The 23,234-nt window shown below is 32.1% G+C and overlaps 1 protein-coding gene and 1 pseudogene across 3 annotated transcripts in view; one reads left to right on the forward strand and one right to left on the reverse strand.

Annotated features, from left to right (window-relative positions):
- The window catches only part of LRRTM4 (leucine rich repeat transmembrane neuronal 4), a 642,788-nt gene that overhangs the window by 81,089 nt on the left and 538,465 nt on the right, over positions 1 to 23,234 (reverse strand). The window lies entirely within an intron of this gene.
- On the forward strand, positions 834 to 952 carry LOC112483058 (annotated as a pseudogene).

A 23,234-nucleotide genomic window follows, 5' to 3' on the forward strand; every position in this document is an offset into this window, starting at 1 on the left:
TAAGGGGGGAAGAGGAAACAAGCACAGAATCAGGGATCCTTTATAGGTCAACCATTGTTAAGGCAGTGAACACCATTGCTGAAGTCACTGAAGAAACTAACTGATGCATATCTAGGACAATGATAGCTATTTATGAATGCCCTATCTCATAGTTTTTGACAATCCTTTACTGCTAACTTCTGCTCTATGAGATCAATTTCTCCTTAGGACTTCAAATATTCCACAAGAAAACATTTTTCTCCTTAAATGACAGTTACAGCTAGATCTATTAAATTTTTATAAATTTTCCACTTTATTATGAAAGAAAACATATACTTGAAATTTTTCTCTTGTTTGACAAATGGTAGAATCACATCAAATACTTTATAAGGTTTCCTTTAAAATCAAACAAAATTACAAAACACATTCTGGGAAGAGATTATTGTTAGATAAAATATATTTCACTTATGTCAGCCTCTTTTGCCCTCTGCATTCTGTTTAAAGAAACCACCAGAAACATATAAGTCAGGTGATTTTTAATCAACATTAAAATAAAAACTAGCAAATAACATCAGCATGCTGAAATGTAAACAACATTTTCTTAAAACGTGTAATGCAAATGAGTCTAAAAAAGTCAATCTAAGGGTATTAACTTGGAGGAAAAGAAATCATCTTCCTGTTGCCACATTTGGGTTCCGTGATCTTGATCACATGTCTCCCAACAGGGATGCAGAGCTTCAAGAGAAAGCGCAAATAAATTTACTGTTGAAGGGTGAGAAACAATAGTGTAACTCCAAAACCACCTAGTCTGGAAATTTTTAAAGTGGGAAATTGAAATAAACAATTCACAAAAGATCTATGGCCATGCTACCCTGAACAAGCCCGATCTTGTCTGATTTCGGAAGCTAAGCAGGGTCGGACTTGGTTAGTACTTGGATGGGAGACCACCTAGGAAGACCAGGTTCTGTAGGTGTAAAAAATAAAAAAAATAAGAGATCGTAAGCTGACAAGGTCCTTGCAATCTGTGAGGTCAACTAAGGTTGCCTTGCCTAAAAAAAAAAAGAAAAACAATTCACAAAAGAACTGTAAATGCTCACTCTGGTAATCACTCAATCAATGCTATCTATGTTGGATATAATTTCTAATATGGTTGAAGTGCAATTTAAGAGGTATTTTATATATGTAAATGTAAATATAGAAATAGACACATTTGTTACTAAGAAATATTAGGCCATGTGCATCAGAAACATTATTGATATTCCTACACTTTATCCCAGAAATTTGATTTCTAAGACTTTCTATTAAAGGGTTAATCTTACTCTGTATAATTTGTCTACGAGTGTTCTTTTAATAGGAAAAAAACTGAAAACAACTTATTTAATTCTTAAATTATTGCTTATTTATCAGTAAAATATTACACGCCATTACAAACAATATATATCAAATTATTTGGAAATATATTCCTGCATATCATTAAGCTAAATGTGTGTTATAAACCTATACTGTTTTATAAAATATATATTAAATATACAAAATAAAATATTAAATATATATGGCTAAAAACAAATACGTAAAATGATTCAACAAAGTTTAGAATTGGCCATTGCTTGATTTTTGCTTATTTTCTTTCTTGCTTTTCTATTTCTCCTCCTAAGTTTTCAAAAATAATATACATTTTTTCTATTATAAAATAATCATTAAAACAAAAGAAAAATAAATTTTCAGCAAAAGATTTTCAAATTTTTAACAAAATAAATTTTCTTACTCTTCTGGTAGATAAATATTTTCATTACCATTTTTGTTTGAAACCCATTTGTTTACCAATATTATCAATATATGTTTATATTTATATTCATATTCATATATGCATAACAAAATATTCGTATCTAATAAGCAGCTTCTGGGAATTCAAAAACTCCAGACAAATGTTTAGAATTATCAGTTTTCAATGGCAGAAAACATGACATATACACATACAATTATGCATATTGTTCATTTTTATATAACTTTCTATTGTCTATTTTGTGCTTAATCATACATTGTCATACATTAGGGAAATGCTAAGAATAATGGCACAGGAGTAGAAAGAGAGTGACTTAAATCCAAATTTGCCACTAACCATGTCTTTTGTTTTTTTGCACATCATTTGAACTTCTCTGTGCTTGTGTTTCCATTTTAAAGCAATATTGTTAATATGAATAACAGTTAACATTTATTGAGTGTATAATACATACTAGACAGTAATTAATATGTTTAACAGGTGTTATATATTGCTCAAAACAACCCTATGAGTAGGTGGTAACATTATTTCTGTTTTATAACTGGAGAACTTAAAGAAGAGAGAATGACTAACATTAAGAAAAAAAGTTAATAAGTGACAAAGCTGGGATTCAGGCTCAGTATTTTGACTACAGTGTCCTTGCATTCAACCCATAACTTTATTTCCTCATTAAGTTATAGATGATACTTTTCAGCCCTTCTTGCTTTCTGTTTTTTATGAAATATAATTAAGATACTATGGAAATCACTTTAGAAAATATAAATAACTGTGTTTTAAATGTAAATTCACTAGCAGTTACTCTTCTTTGTGTTGGTTTTGAAAGACCCCATAATGTGGTCTTTTGCCAGAAAAGAGCTGCAGACTGTCTCCTAAGACACCTGTATGAAGACATTTTCTTGGTGAATGCACATGAGTTTTGAAGTTCCAGAAATAGAAACTATTCAGTGTCCTAGGGATTTGGGGACTTAAAATATTAGCTCATAAATTAAATGACAAAAAATTTAAGGTCTAAACAAGTCAAGAAATATTTATAAAATTGCAATAATACATCATCTTTAAGGTGGTAGACATCCATATCCTCTAAATAGCACAATTTGAAATTTTCAAGAAAGAACAGTTGATTGTATGTAGTTTACAGAGCAAAATGTTACTATATAACTTGATACTTATCACTAAAGGAATAATCAAGCTAAATAATTATGCTGTTTTACCTAATAAAGAGTAATGCAGAACCCTTTAGAATCATAAAGACGTCAGTTGGCCACTTACTTTTTCATTCAGATGAGTCATTGTTAATATTCTTTTGGTAGTTATGTAAAAGGTATACTTGATAACAATTTAGGACATGATAATTGTGCCAAGAATTATCTGAGGCTGCACTCTGATGCCTTGTTAGAGGAAACTTCCCAATTACTCATTGACATTTTGTACATTCATGCTTTTATTCTGAAAAGTCACGTGTTTCTTCACTGTTGGGGCATTTGGTTAGTTTGTTTTTGTAATGCCTAAAATGTATGTTTATTTGGGTATTAAAGATTAATGTAATATTGTTGAATTAAATGGAATCAAAACATTTGCTTTCATAAAAGCTAAGGAAAGAGGTGGAACTACTGACACAAAAATTTGTTATGAAAAGCAGTTAGCTTTCATATTAATATGGTGCAGAACATATGAATATTTGAAGGTCAGACCATCATAAACATGTATCCTACAGGTTTTAATGAGAACTCCTTTTTTATTTTAAAAAAAAAACCTTATTTTTCAAATTTAAGTTACCTTTGCTTTCATTGGGCATGCTTATTACAGTATTATATAGTGTTTATCTCTGAATATAAATTAATATTTGGCTTCTTCATTTGTAAATTGGCTGGTCAGTGTAAGTTGTTAAAGATGTTCAATTCAGTAACAAAGTCATAGATCCTAGAATGCAAATATGTGGCATAATAAGTGTTCTTTCCACGATGAGATATCAATTATAATCCACAGAAAAATTTTCCTTTCAGCACAGAAGAGGCTGAAAATCCATTTTGACACAATACTTTATGAAGATAAACCTAGCAAATAGAAGAATGTCCAAGAGTTGAGAAGTATTTGCCAATGTATAATATATTCTAATGATATCCCAAAGATATAATACTCTGAGACTTATCTTGAAATAGTCAGCTGGCCTAAACTATCATATTGCTACAGGTCTCATGATGTAGGGAAGGCTGCAAAGATGTTACTTAGATTTGCTTCCAGAAGATATTTAGAGTTTGGTTGGGCAGCAAGGAGCAGTCATAGAGAGCACAAATTTGTGGGTTCAAATGTGGAGCAGATCCACATAGTTGGAAGCAAATCCAGATAGTACCATGAAACAGTGAAGATTACTTTAGAAAATACCCCTCTGGGCTAGTTATAGACACCATGATATTTTACTCTTTGTACCGTAAGTTAAATTAAAGTGAGTCCTTCATTTAAAGAATATCTGCGTGTACGTATATATGTGTGCATGTGAGTAAGTGTATGTGTGCACGTGTATATGTCTATAGTAATGCTTAGAAAGCCTCTATGAGAGTAGAACTTAGCTCTAGGCTTCAATTCTATTCTATTTGTCCTTTCCAATTTTTTGTAAAAGAGAAACCAGATTGTTTTGATAAAAGGGAGATTTAAAACCTCTTTTTATAAGCTCCAGAAATATAAATACGTTTCCTCAGATTTAAAATATTGTGATTAAAAAAAAGAATTAGAGACCAGCAGGAAAGAAATATTAAGTTGCTAATGAATGTAGATCAAGTAAAGGATTTATATAAAATGTAATAAGATTAAGAAAAGAAAGCAGGTTATAAGAGAAAAACCTCATTACAATATCACTTAGTATAGAAATACGAAGATGAAGTGAAAGGAAAATAAATCAAAGCACTTTCTCTTTGCTTGTTTTTGAGAGTTAAATACTAAATTCTGACTTAGTATTTAAATAATAGGTAGTTTGTAACAAATCATTATGTCTCTTTAGGTACCAAGTTCCATGTCTTATTCAGACAAGTTGTATTATTTGGTGAGTAAGGTCGATTACAATGCAATCCTACCATTATTAATAATTAAATTATTTGATCAAATTTGTGATCTGTATTGTCTCAGTCTAAAATTTCAAGAATGTAGAAGACTGTGCGGTACATGAAGCATCAGCCTAAAATTGCACTTTTAAAAAGGTTTTAGAGTCACCAAAAACCTTTCTGGACACTACCTACTGATTTGCTTTTTCTCCCCATATTTACCCTATATGTCGCTTACCTCCAAAGGGCCTGGAGTTACAATTCATTTCTCCATTAAAGTTGTCTGGTTCATTTACAGTTTCATTTTCTTCCTGATGGTCTATTGGGGGTAGTACTTTGCTTTCTCAGCTCATGTGTCAACATAATCTTTTCAAAAGCCACAATCCCTGTCCTTTACTAGGAAATTTGTGTTGGTTTTTGCTGCTTCTTAATTCTGATTTAGACATTGAAATCTGCCAGGCAGATAGAGTACTTATTTGCTTATTTGAGAAAAGTATTTTCTTACTTTCACTTCCCTCTTCTTAAGAATCATAATATAATACAATGATCCAGATTAATCGGTGCTAATAAAGGCATTTAGTGTTTATAATTTCAAACTAGAGCATAGGATGAGGATTAAAGAAGTATTATGCTAGCTTTGAATTTCTTATGAGATAAAAGAAAGTCTGCTCTATCCTTAAATATATAGTGACATTTATCTGAAGTAATACTGACAGATATGAAATAACATCAACAAATCCTGTGATCTTGCTATGGTCGGTCTAAAGCAGCTAAAGTGATGTGTGTCAAATGAGGCATTCTTTGGCTGGAATATTCTTTGTGAAAATTCTCAGGCTGTTTCCATGTTTAGTATAAACACAGTCATAGTGAGCCACAGATACAGATACTTGCTCACTTGGGCATTAAAAAAAGCATCCTCCTCGCCCCCGCAATACACACAGACATTGTACATAATAACTCATACTTGGCCCATTATTTCAACTAAGTTAAGATTTTGGGCATTAAAAAAAGCATCCTCCCCGCCCCCGCAATACACACAGACATTGTACATAATAACTCATACTTGGCCCATTATTTCAACTAAGTTAAGATTTTTAAAAACTGGGACTACATCGTCCGAATCTCTGCACATTTGGTACCATTTGGTGCCTCCACTTATGGGGCTGGTAAGGCCCAGTGGTAGTGGGTGTTTGTATTTCTGAAGCAAAGTCTTTCTCAGGTGAGAGTATGTCTTTGGGAGGTGAGGAAGCTTGGCTTAAATGGCAATTCACAGCAGTGCTCATAAAATGCTTTCTTCGAGATCTAACAGTCACTTGTTATTTGTTGCTTCTATCTGAAATTGCTGTGAAGTTTGTTCTTTATTCAGGGAAGTGCATGGAAAGGGTGATAAAGCCAGCTGTCACTTCTCAGGTGAGAAACAAATGCTGAGAAATGCTATTGTCCTGAAAAGATCATCCTGAAGGTTACTGCTCTGGACCAGACACAGTAACAATAGATAGTAGCAGCATGACCTTCCTGGCTGAAAGAAATGGAAGGCTGAACTTGGAGGAGAGGGAGGGAAAGTATTATTTTATAAATATAGATATGTTTATGTATTTTATAAAAAATATATAAAAGCAATGATAACATCAAAGGATTCTCTATAAGTGCAATTTCTCTGTTACACTGAATTCTGTTGACTTCTCTTTGAACAATCTGAGAACTGAAAATGAGATTCTTACTCACAAATATTTGTTGACTTAGAAGGAGAATTGGAGCTAAGACAGAGAGATGTAACTTTAATAAATGAAGACTCCTAGCTGGCAATATGAATTATACTTGCAGAAAATCTCTTTGTTAAGGATGTTATCATCTGTATATTTATTTTTGGTATCTGAAGCATACCCCACTTCCAGACAATTTCTCTGCCCTCCAATTATCTACCTTTAGCCAGCGAATACTTTAAAGTTGTATACCAGTATTCAAAATTAGAAGCATTTAGCTGGTGACTTTAACACATCCAACTCTGGCCACTTCTATCTCCCAAGTACCCACCACTTTCACTCAAACTCTTCTATTATTTGTGGACCAGTCTCCCCAAAGCTATTATAAACTTCTATGGAGAGAGAAAATCTAACTGCCAAGAGCCAGGTTCTTACATATAATAATAATTCAATCCTCACAATGTCTTGTTAAGGCAGATATGTGTATGTTACTGTGTGCGTGTTTCTATGTCAGAGTATCAACATTCAGAGGTTTGTGATGTCCTCTAGGTCACACAGCGAGTGTAGCAAATATGGAATAATATCAATTCTGAACTGCCTGACACTAAATTTAATATTGTTCTCACTATTTTTTGCAGGTAGAAGTGCTTTATATTTATTCATCTTTGATCTCCCCCGCCTTTCTTGCTTAAAGTCTACAGTGTTTCAAACAATTATGTTCAACAAATGTTAGTTAAATACAAATAACTAAAACACTCCTCAGCAAATTTATAGAAAACAGAGAGAATGAGAAAGTCATTTTTCTTATATATTTATTACCAGTTTGATTTTTAATAATTCTTCTGATAATGTAGAAAATCAATTAATCACATTACACAAATTATGAACACTCAGGGACCTGGAATACACTGAGAAACTAAGTAAGATCCAAAAGTTCCCCCCTAGTTAAAATATCAGGTAGCACTTAATAAGATAAAATTTAATAATAATAAATGTTAAATTCTGCACTCTTATTTTTAAAAAAATTGCAAGACAAAATGATTTCAACATTAACTAGCTCACCACATTTTACTGTGGAAAACCAAATAAATTATATCCCACTTAAAAGATGATGATCATAATTACTAAATAGATTAAAAATATTCCATCAAAGGAATTTTGCTGAAAATAAAAGTCTTGGGGAAAGTATAAAACTCTCCTTGCAGTATCTAAATATGGTCATGTGGAATAAAAATTGAATAAATACTATTTGTTTTTAAAGTGGTGGAATTCAGATCAAAAAGCAAAATATGGAACAGAAAAATTTACTTTCATTATGTAACCAAGTTGGCCAAAGATGGAATAAAATACCCAGAAGGTATTTTTGAGTAGTTGGATATGCAGAGATTTAAAAAACATTAGTTGAGGATTTTTAAGAAGTGATTTTGGTATCAGATTAAAATCTCATATAAATCTTGATTCCTACTTACTTATGTTTTTACATTCTTATGGGAGAAAATTGTTACCGAGATTCTGATAACACTCTCCATCCTCATTCCTGGTTAGATTAGGTTGTCTCATCACACTCTCCCATAGTTCAAGGGAGTTTGTTTGTTTGTTTGTTTGTTTTAGAAGTTATTTAACATTTTATGCTTAATTCTTTTCTTTTGCTTTGTATTATAAACCCCATGAGGACAGAAGCTATATCTATCTTGATATCCATCTTGATATTCATGGTCTACCCACCTTCTTAGGAGAAGGAGCCAATAAATATTAATTGATGAAATAATCAGGAGCCATCTTTGGATATTCTCAGATAGTAAGAGTAAAAGGTCAATATAAAATTGACGTTAGCAACACTGTGGGACCTAGAAGATGGGCATGGCTCACCTAGCTCGATAGTCATTTTGCATACCATTTATAAAATTAAAGTAAATCCTTCCGATGCAACATTTTACATTTCTTACCCAGTTTTTGTCCATCCTCATCATTTTATTAAAGAAGGAATTACCCTTTCATCAAACTCTTATAGGAATAATTTGAAGACATTTGTTTGCATAGGTTTTTGCCTATCTGCTCATTGAGCATTTGGACTCACATGATTTTGAGCTCTCTCCCATAATTGCTAAAAGTCAAATTTTAAATGATATTTTAAACTCCAGGGAATTTCTAATATACTTCATATCTCAAAGGAATAAATCAGACAGAAATACACCTGTTTAGAACATAGATATTGGTTAAAAAAGGCAAAGATTATACATTTAAACAAAAAAGAGTTATTATCACCTGATGATCCTGTGTAATATATAAAAGAAAGATGTATTGACTATCACAATATATATTCCTAGAGTGTAAGAAAACTATAGCATATTGATTTCAAGACCTCTGAAGATTAAGGAGAGTCTGAAATACTACTTCTTATCATGACAAATGTTTTGTATCTCAAAATTCTCGTGTTTAAATCATTTAAATTATTCTGAAGAAGACACATGTTACTATCAGGGTAATCAATAAAAACTCCACATGTGATTTCACTTAGTAACTGGAGTGAAAGCAGCAGATGGAGAGGGGTCTTGATTCTACTCTACATCCCATCCCTGAATGTAAACGAAATAAAGTAGCTTGGTTCTGCTCCTTCCAAAGCAGATGATATTCTTGCCAAAGAAAAATCCCAATTACCTACCTCCCTGCAAAATCTAACCTAGGTTAAAGTATTAAATCTGTTTGAGGGCCACTGAACATTTCTGAAGTAATTTAAACCTATTCGTATGCACTTTCACTGAGGTACAATCCCAGTTCCCACCATCCTTCTCTTTGAAGCCTTGATGAGCTCACGAACATGAAAAGATTATGATGCAGTGATCTCATTTGGAACATTTTCCTCAGGGTTTCCATCAGCTTTTCTGGTTATCTTTCTTTCCTTAGAGCCTTTTCAATTTCTTTATGACTCAGCAAGCAGCATTTGGATCAATACTGTGTTTTTTTTCTCTTTTACTTTTGAATTAGCCCTTCATCTTTTTTTTTCTAAGACAAATTTAAAACCATTTTCTTCCAAAAGACAAAACTTTTAAAACTAAACTGTATCCTTTTTCAAACAATCCTTGATTGATGTGTCTTGCGGTGTCACATCACTTTAGGTAACTCTTGTATCCTTGTACTGTGCCAGTCAACGAACGAGTGAGAATGATGGATTCTGAACCGAACAAGATGGATACTATGTGTTGCTTATTTAATAGGTTTCTTCAAGCCTTTACAACAAATTCTGTCAATGAATACAAATATGAAACCCTTTATATCATGTCTGAAAATCAAATTGGACACAGGTAAATCAAAGTATAAAAGATTTAAAGATAAAATACCTGGGATGTGGCCAAAACCCTGGGAACACCTCTGTAATTGATTTCCTCTGGGTATATTTGGTGTGGATGCTAAGTGCGTTTGTTTAAATTTTTTGTTTGTTTCATTTTGTGAATGTTATAGCATTAGGTGCTATATTAAATCTTTCAAAATTTTTTAAAAATGGAAGCGATATTTGCCATTAGCTTAATGCGCAACTGATGATACAGTGATCCTGAAACCACAAACAATATACTCCAATCACTGCTCATAGATTTCCCCTTTTTGATGATGCCACTTTAATATGTAATCACTGGCATAAATTTGTGAAAAAGGTTACTCTTTTTTTTTTAAAAAAAAGGCTCAATTCACTTTATTTTTCTTATAAAATTATATGGTGGCCACAGCTGGAGCCTGGGTTGTTCTTATCAACTTATAGTTTTTAGCACTAAGAAGCGTATGTTGTCTGGAATAGAATACATTTTTTATCAGGCATATCTATGCTCTTTAATACACCCATCTACATATATACCTTCTCATTCCAATTAGAAAGAGAAATTCTACCTAAGTCCCAGGATAGACAGGATTGAGGTTTTATTGGTTTAAATAGCTTTTAGAATTTTCTAGGGATACCAACTCCTTGAGAACTTATTGATTCTACCAAGTTAACTGAAAAAGCCCTACTGAATCAATTCAGTCACGAGACATTTCCTATGGACACAGACGTCTGTCTTATGTGGAGTTTTAGGATTCTGGCTAATGTATCATAGGCTGTCAGGAAAAATATATCAAGTCATCTCATGAAGTTAAGGATTTTTAAAAATCACCCGAACTCAGTCAATCTATAGCAAGATTTTAGAAGTAGATACTTATCCAAAAATCTCAAAACAAAAACAGATTTTTCTGATATTATTTTTGCCAAGTTGTTTAATTTATAGCTCATAGAGGTCTTAGATTTAGGACCCAGTCTATACTCCTACACGAATCTGAATCACATTCATTAAAATTTCAATATCTTCTATCTATAGACATGCCATGGTCAGTTTTCAACATTTTTTTCTGAGTGTGAACAGAATAAGAAAAAATATCTCTCATTTATATAGCACCTTTCAATCAGAATGTCTTTGTACACTGTACATGGTTAAATTTTCCCTTTAAATACGTGTTAAACTCCCACAAATCCATCAACAATTTCTTGGGGCTATTTCAGGATTATGTTAGAGAAAGGCTTTAGGAGAATAAAAAAGCCTGGTGTACACTTCACTCAATTTAAGAAAGTTCAAGTTATTTTTATATTGTCTAGTTCTATGAGGAAATGTTGCTAAGAATATAATAAGAATATCCAGTGGATTTGCAATAGATGTGTAGGAGGGAGCCTGGTCACTTAAATATAGAGAAGCATAAAAACTTAAACTGAATCAGACCCAGATGAAAGAGGATGAAGTAGACCTCTGATCATTCTGGGGACTTTTCTGGGCATCTTTTTTTTGCTCCCATTAAATCACACTTTGTCTTTTCCTATTCTCAAGTTCCTGTATTCTCATTATAACTTCCTTGCCACCTGATTAAAATTGCTTCCAGAAAAAGAAAATTTACTTAACCCTATAGCATGCCTAATGGTTAACAGTTTTATTTCAACTCTCTGGGGTTCTATATTTCAAATAAAATCTATATTTCTAATAAAATCTTAAGGTAGGGAAGACAATTTCAGGTAACAGTTTGAAGAGACTTAGCCTTAGCCTCTTTTTTTTCAGATTGCTTAATAGGATGGTCACTGGTTTTATATATTTCCTATATTAGGCTTATCTGAAACTTAGAAATGCAGACTGGCAAAGCTAAGAAATCTCATGGGTTACTGTTTGGCTTCTTGGGGGTTGATTTAAAAAATAAATGGATGATGGGAAAGACAATTCCAGATATACTTAAAACATGGCTCTTACTAGGTGTGATGATATAAGTAAACTTATGCTACTAAAATAAAATAATATATAACCAAAGGTAGAATGAATTCACTTAATTTAGGAAATGGGACTGAGTTTATATTATAAGATTAGAAGAATAATGAAACAAAGCCACAAACAAAGACAATATCCCAAAACAACAAAATACTCTAGGAGATAACTACACATAATTAGTGATAGTAGTAATAAAGATAATAGTATTACAAACTTTATTTGACAATTTACACACAAATTTGCATTTGCTTTCTTACAATATGCCCTTATAGGTGTTGAAAGAGTAATCCATTAAGGACAGAAAGTTAGATGCTTTCAATATAAATGGGAAGGAAAAGAGATTTAGGGAGGGGTAAAACAATTACCCAAGTTGGAATATTTCCAGAACACTTAGTTTAAGGATCCTATCCTAGGAGAAGTGTCCTGGTGATCTTAAGTGCTCACTAGTGGCTAGGATCTTTCTTTTGATTCTCACCAGAAAGATATGATCATTTGTCCTACTAGAGTCCTCCAGTGTTTCCTGCTTGCTCAGCATTTTTGCATACCAATGCCTTTTACTGCCTTCTCCAGGAAGAATATATAGTTTGCATTTGGATCTGTGGAGTTGCTGAGTAGTCTGTCAAGGTCTTTTGAAAAGGATGCGCTGTGTCTTAGAATGAAAAATATTATAACTCTCCCTAGCATTTCTCGCCAAGTCCTGTATTGGTGAATAATAATTAAATAAGCATGGTCAGAACACCCCCAACTCCATTCTTTGAGTTCCCCCTCCCCCAAATAACTATAATCTTTTGGATAAAACATTTTTGGTGGGGGAAAGAAGGAAGCTCTTGGGAAATATTACACAGCAAACTCAGGTACACAGCAGGCTGAATAAATTTTTTTTCTGGTATCTGATTCTATTAGAGTTTTTACTTTTCCCTATTTGAGCACATGTCAAACTTACACAAATTAAACCTCTCTCCTTTCTTTCTTCAGTAGAAAAAGTTAAGAGAATTTTTTGGCAACAGAGTGGGTCAACACATCTTGCAATGCCAAGAAAATTGCATGCTTGTGGCAGGACACTATGTTGATTATATAAATGTGATCACCACACACAAGGGTTATGTGAAAGTAGATAGTTAAATAGTAAGATCTCGGCAAACCAGACATGGAAATGCCTTAACTCAGCTGATCCCCAGTAATAATACACAACTTAATCATCCTACTTTTGCACTGGACTTTGTTTTCTAAATGAATCCAGGGACACTGCTCCTGATTATGTTTGCACAATTCTACATTTTACAGACTACACAATTAGGTTGCAATACAATGCAATGTAGATTATACATCAATACAGTACCAGTATGGTCACCCGTATTTTAAAATGGCACATTCTGTACAGTAGAGAACAAACCCAACTTTCATATCATGTAGACTTGCTAAGGTAGAAAAAAAAAAAACTTCCACTTAAATAAAATATTTTTTAAAAAACCTTTTTACTAAACTTACCTTAAAGCTTCAAATTACTGTGTGTGATTCACAGAACTAAAATATTAGCATTAAAATTATTTCTAGTCCAATCTCTAGATATTATAGACAATTGAACCAGTATGAGTGGAGTTGAATATTATATAGTAATTAGTGGAGCATCTAGAGTTTATAGTCTAAATCAACCAGAAACTAACAATCTAGTTTACCACATCTAGTCAAGGATATCTTTAGTAATCACATGTATTAAATTAAAAGTTTTGCATTTTCTGCAGCTTCACTTATGTAACCCATTTAAGCATATAAAAGATGTCAATTTGTATGGTAGGAAGATTTTGAAGTGACTCCTCCCTCAATGATCTCTGCCTCCTGGTACTCATGACCTTGTATAATCCATTCTCAATGAGTGGGCAGGAACTGTTACTTGCTTCTAATTAATAGAACACAGAAGTTGATGGAATATCACTACCATGATTACTTTACATATAATTACAAATTTTATTTTGGTAACAGACCAGTTCCCTTCCTGGCTTTGATAAAGCCAGGTGCCATGTTATGAGCTGCCTCATGGGAAGCGTGGGTGGCAAGCAACTGAAGGTTACCTGTGACTGCTAGCAAAGAATTTAGTCCCCCAGTTACACAGCCCACAAAGAATTTAATTCTGTCATCAGCAATGCAAGTAAACTTGCAAGAGTGATCTTTCCCAGTCAGATTTTCGGATGAGACCACTGCATAAGCCAGCACCTTGATTGGAACCTTGTGAGAGACCCTAAAGCAGAGGACCCAGCCAAGGCAAGCCTAGACTCCAGACTCGCAGAAACTCAGGCAATAAATATGCAATGTTTTAAGTTGCTAAGTTTGAGATTATTTGTTGTGCTGCAATAGATAACTAATATAATTTGTTTCTGAATAAAATAGCAATATATAATATTTAAAGGATATATACTTTGTCTACAATTAAGGAAATATAATTGTGAAATAAGAATCCGTTTTTTTGATCTTCAGGATAGATTAAAATCAGAATCATGAAACCTCCATTATAATAAAACACTTGTGCAACCATGAACCAGTAAGAGCAATCATGAAAGTAGAATTAATGACAGAAAATTACAATTACTTCCCAAAACGTCTTTATTCACAGCAAAATGGTTCTCTGAATGTACAACAGAGAACAATGTCATTCTTTCCTTGCCTATATTTTCCCTTTCTGAAGTGCTCAGGTGATACTTCCAGGAATCTCTCTCTGACTTCCTGGGCCCATTTTGTCTTGCTAATGACTATTCCTGTCCTGGCTTGGATGAAGCAGCTGCCCATGTTCTGAGCTTTCCTATGGAGAGTCCAGGGTGGCAAAGAACTGAGGGCTGCTGCTGATAAATGAGTTTTGCTCTCCCTAGGAACTTACTGTTTGTGTCACTTAACATGGCACTTAAAATATATTGTAGATCCTGCTGGTGGGTGCAATGGCATTTCTTGTCTCTCTAATAGGCCCTTCTAAGTGAGTAAAACTTCCCAAGGGCAGAATTAATGCCTTTTATTCCTCTAATAGCATATTTCATCATAATTTATGACAGAGAAGACATTCAAAAATCTGTCTTTGTAGATGATGATACTGATGTGGACAATAGGAATAATTCATGACTTTTCTATTTATGGAGAAAAGTCAAATGTCAGAAGTTTTCAAAACATGAGGAAACCCATTTGAATCATAGTGGTAGAAAATTAGGTAGTTTGGTTACTACTTTCAAACCCAGAGATCTCTTTGAAACAGATGCACTTCCCATCACCACAGTCATCTATATATGCACGACTTAGTTGTGAAACTAGTTCAAAAAATAAATAAATAAATAAAAAAGAAAGAAAGAAAGAAAGCTAGATCCTCTGAGCAATTATTGATTTTTCTTATGACATCAGGGCAGGTAATTGTACTAATACTTTGCCCCTGTCTTTAAATTATGTGATAGCCTCGTGACCCTGATATATGTGAGATAAATATGTGTTGCTGAGTAATATTTTACCATATGACCTTATTTTTAAACATCCGGGATATACTGCTTGAAGTCCCAAATTTTAATAGGTGAAGCATGTGAAATGGGTTGATAGATTATCCCGATTCTGATGTTAAATTATTGAAACATGGGAGACCTCTTGATGAGTGTGCAGAATAAATTCAAGTATTGATTACTTCTTTTGAAGGTCAGGCTCCTCTAATCATTTAAATCTCTTGAAAATTTATAAGATTATTTTTTCCTGGTTTAATAGCAAACCATGTTTATGGCAAACAAGAATTAATAAAAAGTTTAAATCGAGGAAAAATTGTAGCTATCAACCAAAGTTCTACCTCCTGCAGAGATCATATACTTCACAAAAAATTAAATTATACTTTACAGGAAATACTTGTTTTTTTTCCCTTTGGACATTGGTATATAAATTTTCTTCTACCTGAAAAATTCTTCCAAATGTTCTTTATCTGCCTTTATTCTTATTGTCTCATCTTAGACAGCAATTGAGGAAGTCTCAACAAGTCAAAGTTGACTGACTCAACACACTTTGCTTTGCCAAATTTTTCTTATGTTTTCCTAGTACCTTGCCCTTCTTTCTCAACACACATACACACAGTATCACCTACAAATTGTCTGACTCTTTGTTTAATTCCATAGCTAGACTCTAATCCTCATGCGGGCAAGGACAGGTCTTGTACACCACTGTGCTTCTCAAATAGACACAGAGCTATCTATACAGTAAAATAGCCATCAATGTTTGGTAAATGAATCACTAGGTGAATGAATGGCCTCAGTTAATATATAAATTAAATTATGAATATATTTTATTATAACCGAATATTGAGAATAAAATTCTGAATAGCTGGATAATATTTCTTCACATAAATGGACCATCATTTATTTAGAAAGTTCTTTTATTTTTTATTTTTGGTCATTGATGTTATTTCTAAAACTTTGCTATTTTAGATAATAATTCAGTAGTTAACTTTATAATGGAATTCTAACCTCTATCTCTGATTATTTCTTTAGAATAAATTCCTAGAAGTAGAATATTTTTAAGGTTTTTGAGATACCGACAGATTACTTTTTTAAAAGATTAATAACTAATAATATTAGCAGTAGGTATAGTTTATTTCTTAAAATTTACTTATTTTACGGATGACAGCCTCGATTCTCATGTTATTGTAATGTGATGGTCAATTATTCTGTTCTTGTATTTATCATGTATCTATTATAATTCATATCTCTTTGTTATACTTATTTTCATTTCTCATCTATAGATTGTTTTCCAATATCCCTGGTACATTTTTTTATTGGAGTGATATTTGATTTGTGGAATCATTTTTATATCCATATAGTCTGCTGCACAATGGCAGAAACTGTAAGATTCTATATGAGCCCAGTAGCATATAGGTAAAAATAGTCACATGTTTATTTAACGATACAGGTTTGTTTGTTTGTTTTGTTTTTTTAATGATGCACAGATGTAGGCATATGGGGTGCATATTTGCTTGAAATAAGGTAGATAACTATTCCTATGGTAAAACTTAAGAGATAGTAAAAGATGTATCTTCTATAGTTACCAGCTAATTTCTACCACATTCTGACTTCCTCCAGGACCTTTAAGAGAAATAATACTCCCTCTTTAATACTTCTCAATGATTTCTCCTTCCTTAATACTTCTGTATGATTTACATGTACTTCTCACATTCACTCATCATATTACTTTTAAACTGTACTGTAATTTATTTTTGGGCCTCTAAATGCCCTGAGGCCACTTTTGCTGTCTCATGTCTGGCCCATATATGACACATTTTGTCAGAATACGTTGTTGAAAATGAATGAATTACGAGTAAATGAGTGAATCAATAAATCAGTTAAGTAATTAAGACACATTTTTATCTATTTTTTCAGTGCAGAGAGTTGGAATATAAGGAAATAAGAGAGTTAAATTTTGATAAGTAACAAATGTTAGGAAAAAAATATTCCGGCCTTTGCCTGTTTCTCTACATTTCTTAAAACTATTCTTTAACCTAATTAACCCTTGCTATCAAGTAATCATTCATAATATGGAAAAGTTTGATATGTTTATATACGTTAAAATTTTTTCCTTCCATGACCTGCCAGATCTTGCTGGTCACTATCTACAGTCAATTCAAACTATTCTTCCAAAGACAACAATACATTTTGAGACATTCTGTGGGGATTCTAGGCAATTGCCACAGCAAGCTCTTACTTCAGCTGAATTTGTCATAGTGCATGGTTAAAAATGAGTGTTTCATTAAAGGAGTGCCAACATGGGAACACACACAGTGAGAATGTTTACTGACTCAGAATACCAGTTATAGGAAAAAACTCATCTTTCATCTTGTTGCTATTTTTATAATAATTAAATTTAATGAGCTTTTCTCTAGCTATCCCCAAGGAATCTACTCTCTAATCAAGTCTAATTGGTATTTTTCCTTAAGGTAAGAATTATACACACACTGTAAAGAATATAGTATGCCTAAAGATTTTAGAGGATAAAAGAGGTATTTTATACAAGAAATGAGTAAGATTCAGATTGATTTAAGTTAAATCCTGATATACTTACAATTTGTTTTAAAATAATGTTTATTTATAATATCTCTTAATTCAAAAGACACTTATAAAAGCTAACAAAATTCCAGAAGTAATGCTGGGGTCCAGTGGCATAAACTTCCTCAGACTTTGGATTATTACATTAAGATTAAAAATTGTTACATAATTTTTGCTAGTTTAAAGGCCTGGGAAATGTATTGGAATTAATATTTACTTTACTAAATATCTCTACTAGGTATTATAGTATAAGAAAATTTTAATTTTTATTCTTAGATAAAAAATATAAAAATACAAATAATATAATGAATATCTATATATCTGATAGTCAAAATTAATATATAATGTCTATCATTTTTCATATTTCCATCAGATTTTTTTAAAAAATTCTTATACACAAAATTGAACATCATTCTTCATACTCTTTCTTTCTTTCTTCATTCCTCCTATTCTACTTTCCTCCTTTATAAGAGGCAGCCACTTTATCATGAATGTTTTGTATATTTGGATCTTTTTTTTTATATTAAATACTTATTGTGACTCTAAAAACAATATATAGTATTTTTATTTGTCCACTTTACTTTAACTCTGACTCTATTGTTCTATCTATCTATCTATCTGTATATATATATTTTTTCCCTTAGAAATAGGAAAATCACTCTGGAAGTTGGTAAACAGTAACAGATTGGCGGTTGCCAGAGGCAGGGACTGGAGGTAAGAAAAATGGGTGAAGGTAGTCAAAAAATACAGCTGTCCAGTTATAAAATAGATGAGTTATGGGGATGTAAGGTACAGCACGGTTACTGTAGTTAATAATATTGCATCATATATTTGAAAGTTACTAAGAGAGTAGATCTTAAAAGTTCTCATCACAAGAGAAAAACATAATTATGTATGGTGATCGATGTTAACTTAGCTATTGTGATCATTTCACCATACATATATGTATAAATAATATGTTGTATATCTAAAACTAATATAACATTACATGTCAATATCTCAATAAAATAAAAAAATGACAAATATAAATTAATAAGCCATGCAATAGAAAAGAGATGATGGTGTAGGGAGGGCCACTTGATAAACTGATTAAAGTAAAATCTTTAAATAAAATCTTTAGGTTTCCAAATGTTAAAAATATCAGTGTCTCATTGTTTGTACACTGTAGAGTATTCTTTAAACTTAAATGATTTTATGAATTTGGAAATTTTTGATCTAGAATTTATCAGAGCTTTTGGTAAATATAGAACGGTCTTGCAACATTTAGCACTTTTTAAAAGAGCTGCAAGTAAATTTCATTTTAGTTTGAGAAGTTTCTATCTGCTCTGCTTCTTTAGCAAGTTTTTTTTGACTCATTTATTTCTTTCAATTTTAAGTGAATAGCCTGAAGACAAGTTGGTTGGAAAATGATTTTTATTAGTTAACATATCTATAATTTTTGTGCAATTTTAAAACGGAAGAGTTTGTACACTTTTAAAACTATTAGTCCTCTTTTAAATGATTTTGCTGCTTAAAATTCTAAAAGTTTTTTTTCAGAAATTAATGACTATTTTACCTTTCTAAACAATTGAACAATGGTTAATCAACTAAAGAATCAGAACTTCGTTATTACATGTTATTTAGTGTTACTTAGGGTGAAGTACAAGATAATACCTATGATTACTGAAATTTTAAATCAAAGTAAAAAGGTCAAATTAAAAATGCCTTTCCTCTGTGTTTTACGTTCTAATAGTAAATTAGCATTTCATTATTTTTATTCATTTTAGGAACATAAATCCAGAAAGTTCCCTATTATTTTATTTCCTTTAGCAATTTTATTTTCTTTGTAATAAAATGTTTATCAAAGTCACTTAAATATAAATTGAATATAAGATATAAGTAATACAAAGGAAATAGTTGAGGTTTGAGAGTTGAAGTCAAGAACACTTTTCATAATGTAGAGCCATACAGGGATAGAAAAGACAAGAGTAAATCATTAAAATACATGAACAATCAGTGAAGCAACCCCAACATCTGTCTAGAGGTATTCTAGAAAGAGAGCCCCCACCTAGAAAAGGAAAAGAAATAACCCCAAAAATGTCAAAAGAAAACTATTTGGGGCCATACGAAGACAAATGGCTTTAAATTGATTAAAATCCTGGGATCTGGAGACTGGTGAATGAACCAGTCAAGCCCATGACTAGAGACAATCAAATTAATATTTCCCAGAGTAAAATAATGGTCAAGAGCACAGCTACTACAATGGCAGTAGCCAAAGCCTGCTAAAAAGTGAATGAGTTCTCAGTTGCTATTTAAATTTTTATTAGTGACCATTAAGACATAAAGACCATTTTTATCATCCTTAAAAGAATCAGTTTAAAACCAAAATTTTATAGTTTAATTAGAAATCAAATGTGAGGGCAAAAATAAAACATTTTCACACGTCACAATTCAGAGAATTTACTGTTCACACATAGTCTATAAAGTTATCTTTCTTTTAGTAGTAGGGCATTTTTTTCACTTGTGTTTATAATGACAATATATGTTTGGTATTACTGTTATTATCTGAGGTTATTATTTTTGAGGTGAAAGTTTTGCTTTGTTTTTTTCTTTTAAATGTGTTTTTGCTGTCTCTTTTCTTTATGTTTCCTTTTTTATTACCATTGATATTGAATTTATGTTAATTTTATTGTTTTAGTAATCTGAAGAGTTTATTTTAAATTCTACTGGTGTTACTTTTTGGAAAAAAATAGAAGATTTTTTTTTTTTCTAATAACCATCATCGATGTCTTAAATTCTTTCATCTAAAAAAAAAAAAAAAGATAGTCAGTATTTCCATTTTTATACCACTCTTTTTCTTATTTGGCCTCTGATTTTTGTTCCAACATACATTGCTAAATTATATTTGTCATGTTATGACATCTTTAAAATATTATAATATTTGAATTATATACTCTTTTCCATTCTAATACTGCTATTTACATGTAATTCCAATTGCAAATATTTGAAAGGCTTACCAATTGTACTTTAATAGTAAAAAGATGTTGCAAATCCTTTTAATACCCTAGTTGGTGAAAGTGGTCTTCTGTTAAATGCATATGTACTCATTGTATATCTTTCGATACATTACTCATAAACAGCAACTTAGTTTAAAATTGTATTTCTAGTGAAAAACCCTTTCTCCACAACACTTAACACATGATGCTTTGCCTTCACTGTGCATTGTAATTATTTTGTGCTACAATTTCCAAACTCAGTTGTGAATACCTGGAAATGAGAGGCTGAGTCCTAATTATATTTGCATCCTCACTATTTGGCAATATATCTAGCAAAGAGTGAGCATCTCATAAATATTTATTGACCAAATGATGTATTAATTTGGTATCTGGTGCAATCTTTCATCTTCAGCATACTCTCAGTCCATAAGCCCTCCTTCAGACCCCAGAGTAATTTCTCCCAGCACATTTCTACCATATTGCAACATCCTGAGATACCAAGGAGACCTAGCCCTGCAATGCAGGGTTGACACAGTTTAGTAGCAACCCTATACATTAATTTAAAAGAAAGAAATGTGTTGCTAAATTTGCAAGAGAATTTTTGTAGCCAGACCAAGCTTTAGTTTGAGAGCCAAATTCATATAAGCCCAATCAAAAAATTGATCAATCAACTCCAACAGGATGCGCATGTTTGGGACAGAGAAATTGTGATAAGAGGAGATCCCTATTAGAAAAAAAATTAAAAACTTCTCAGTATCCCTCATTCTTCCCCTCTGCACATCCCAGGTGTGGCTGGTCCCAGGTCTGGCTGTGATCCAGGCTTACAGCTATGAATAGGACCCTAGATTTAGAATGCTACAGTAGTGTAGCAGGGGCCTGCACCTAAAATATGTAAACATAATTCAGCTTATTGTAGCACGCATGTGTGGCTGAATGCCACTATTGTACTCTGAAATGTGTGGAGCCATGTGGTCCCCTGGGAAGCAGAAAGTTGCAGAAGAGGAGCACAAGAAAGGAAAGCAGAAGAAGAGCAGAAGCAGAAGCCCACTGCTTGAAATAGACTGCACTTCCTGCAACAGAAGTGTGCTCCCCACAATAAAATTGATGCTTGCCTTTTCATTCTCATGTTGGTCTCTTGTGCATTCTTCCAACTGGGCGTCTCACCACCGAAACCTTCCCTTCTCGATCGGCTTGGTGCTCATACCCTCAATTCCACTTTTTCTCACACATCTTTACCTCAGGAATTGAGTAACTTTGATCAGTCACAGTTTCTAAAATTTTTGCTGAAAATTATGTGTCAGCTATTTCAGCTTCGGGAATCTAGGAGCTCTGAAGTTGAGCACAGCAGACAGTATCTAAATGAGTATGAGTTAACTAGAAGAAGTGTCATTTATACTGATCTTAACCTAATCAAGATTTAGGTGTTTTATTGGTGCCTAATTTAAACTAAGCAAGCCAACTAAGGGAAACATGATTGTAAAAAAAAAAACTTTGAATTTTATTTTTTGTTGAACACTCAATTTTGTGACAGGCACTTTTCTACGCACATTGTTATATTATTCACTGAATTATCACAACAATCTGATGAAGTAGATATTTCCAAAACTATAAACTTTTTTTAGGGGAGAACAAAAAAGCTTCAAGAAGTGAAGTAACTTGCCCAAGTCATAAGCTAATTAGAAGTGAGGGAGAATTGAAAGCCAGCTTTCAAAAATCAGATCATAAAGTCTGTTTTAATACACAAAAATTACACTATGCATAATGTTGAATATTGGAAAAACACTAAATTCCAATAATAGACAAATATTTGCGCAAACAATAATTATATCCAAAGATTATTATGTGCCTATTAAAAGATTTACACATAATGTGAAATAGTACGTAAAAAAACGTTTTTGCTAAGCCAAAGAAATAGAATATAAAATTATATATAAATACAATTACAAATTGTATATATATATACATATATAATCTCAGAGTTTAAAAATAATCAAAAACCAAACAAAATTTGGGCATGAGAGTGAGGGGAAAGGAACAAGAACCAATATAATTTTTCTGTTCTTTGGCAATATGTACTAAAAATATGAAATAAGTTGAGACTTTTAACCCAGTAATCCTATTTCTTATTAAAGAAGTATTCTAAAAAGTAAATAAATACTTATGAATAAAGATGTTCATGAAAGTAGAAAAAGGTAAACAACTAGAATGTCCAAGTGGGCACTTTTAAGAAAATTATTGTATACATATAACATGTAATTTTATGTAGCCATTATGCTTTTAAAACCTTTTTAATGGCAAGGTAAAATATTTGCATTATAATTGTAAGCAGAATTACAGTGTGAAAAGTTGTATGTACGGTTTGATCATAAAGTATAACACAGATAAAAGACTATAAAAAGATACCAAAATATTAATAGAGTTTTGTCTGGATAGTAGGATTATGATTGA

This window comes from Pteropus alecto, unplaced genomic scaffold (genome assembly GCF_000325575.1).
Source record: "Pteropus alecto unplaced genomic scaffold, ASM32557v1 scaffold100, whole genome shotgun sequence".
NCBI classification, from domain to species: Eukaryota; Metazoa; Chordata; class Mammalia; order Chiroptera; family Pteropodidae; genus Pteropus; species Pteropus alecto.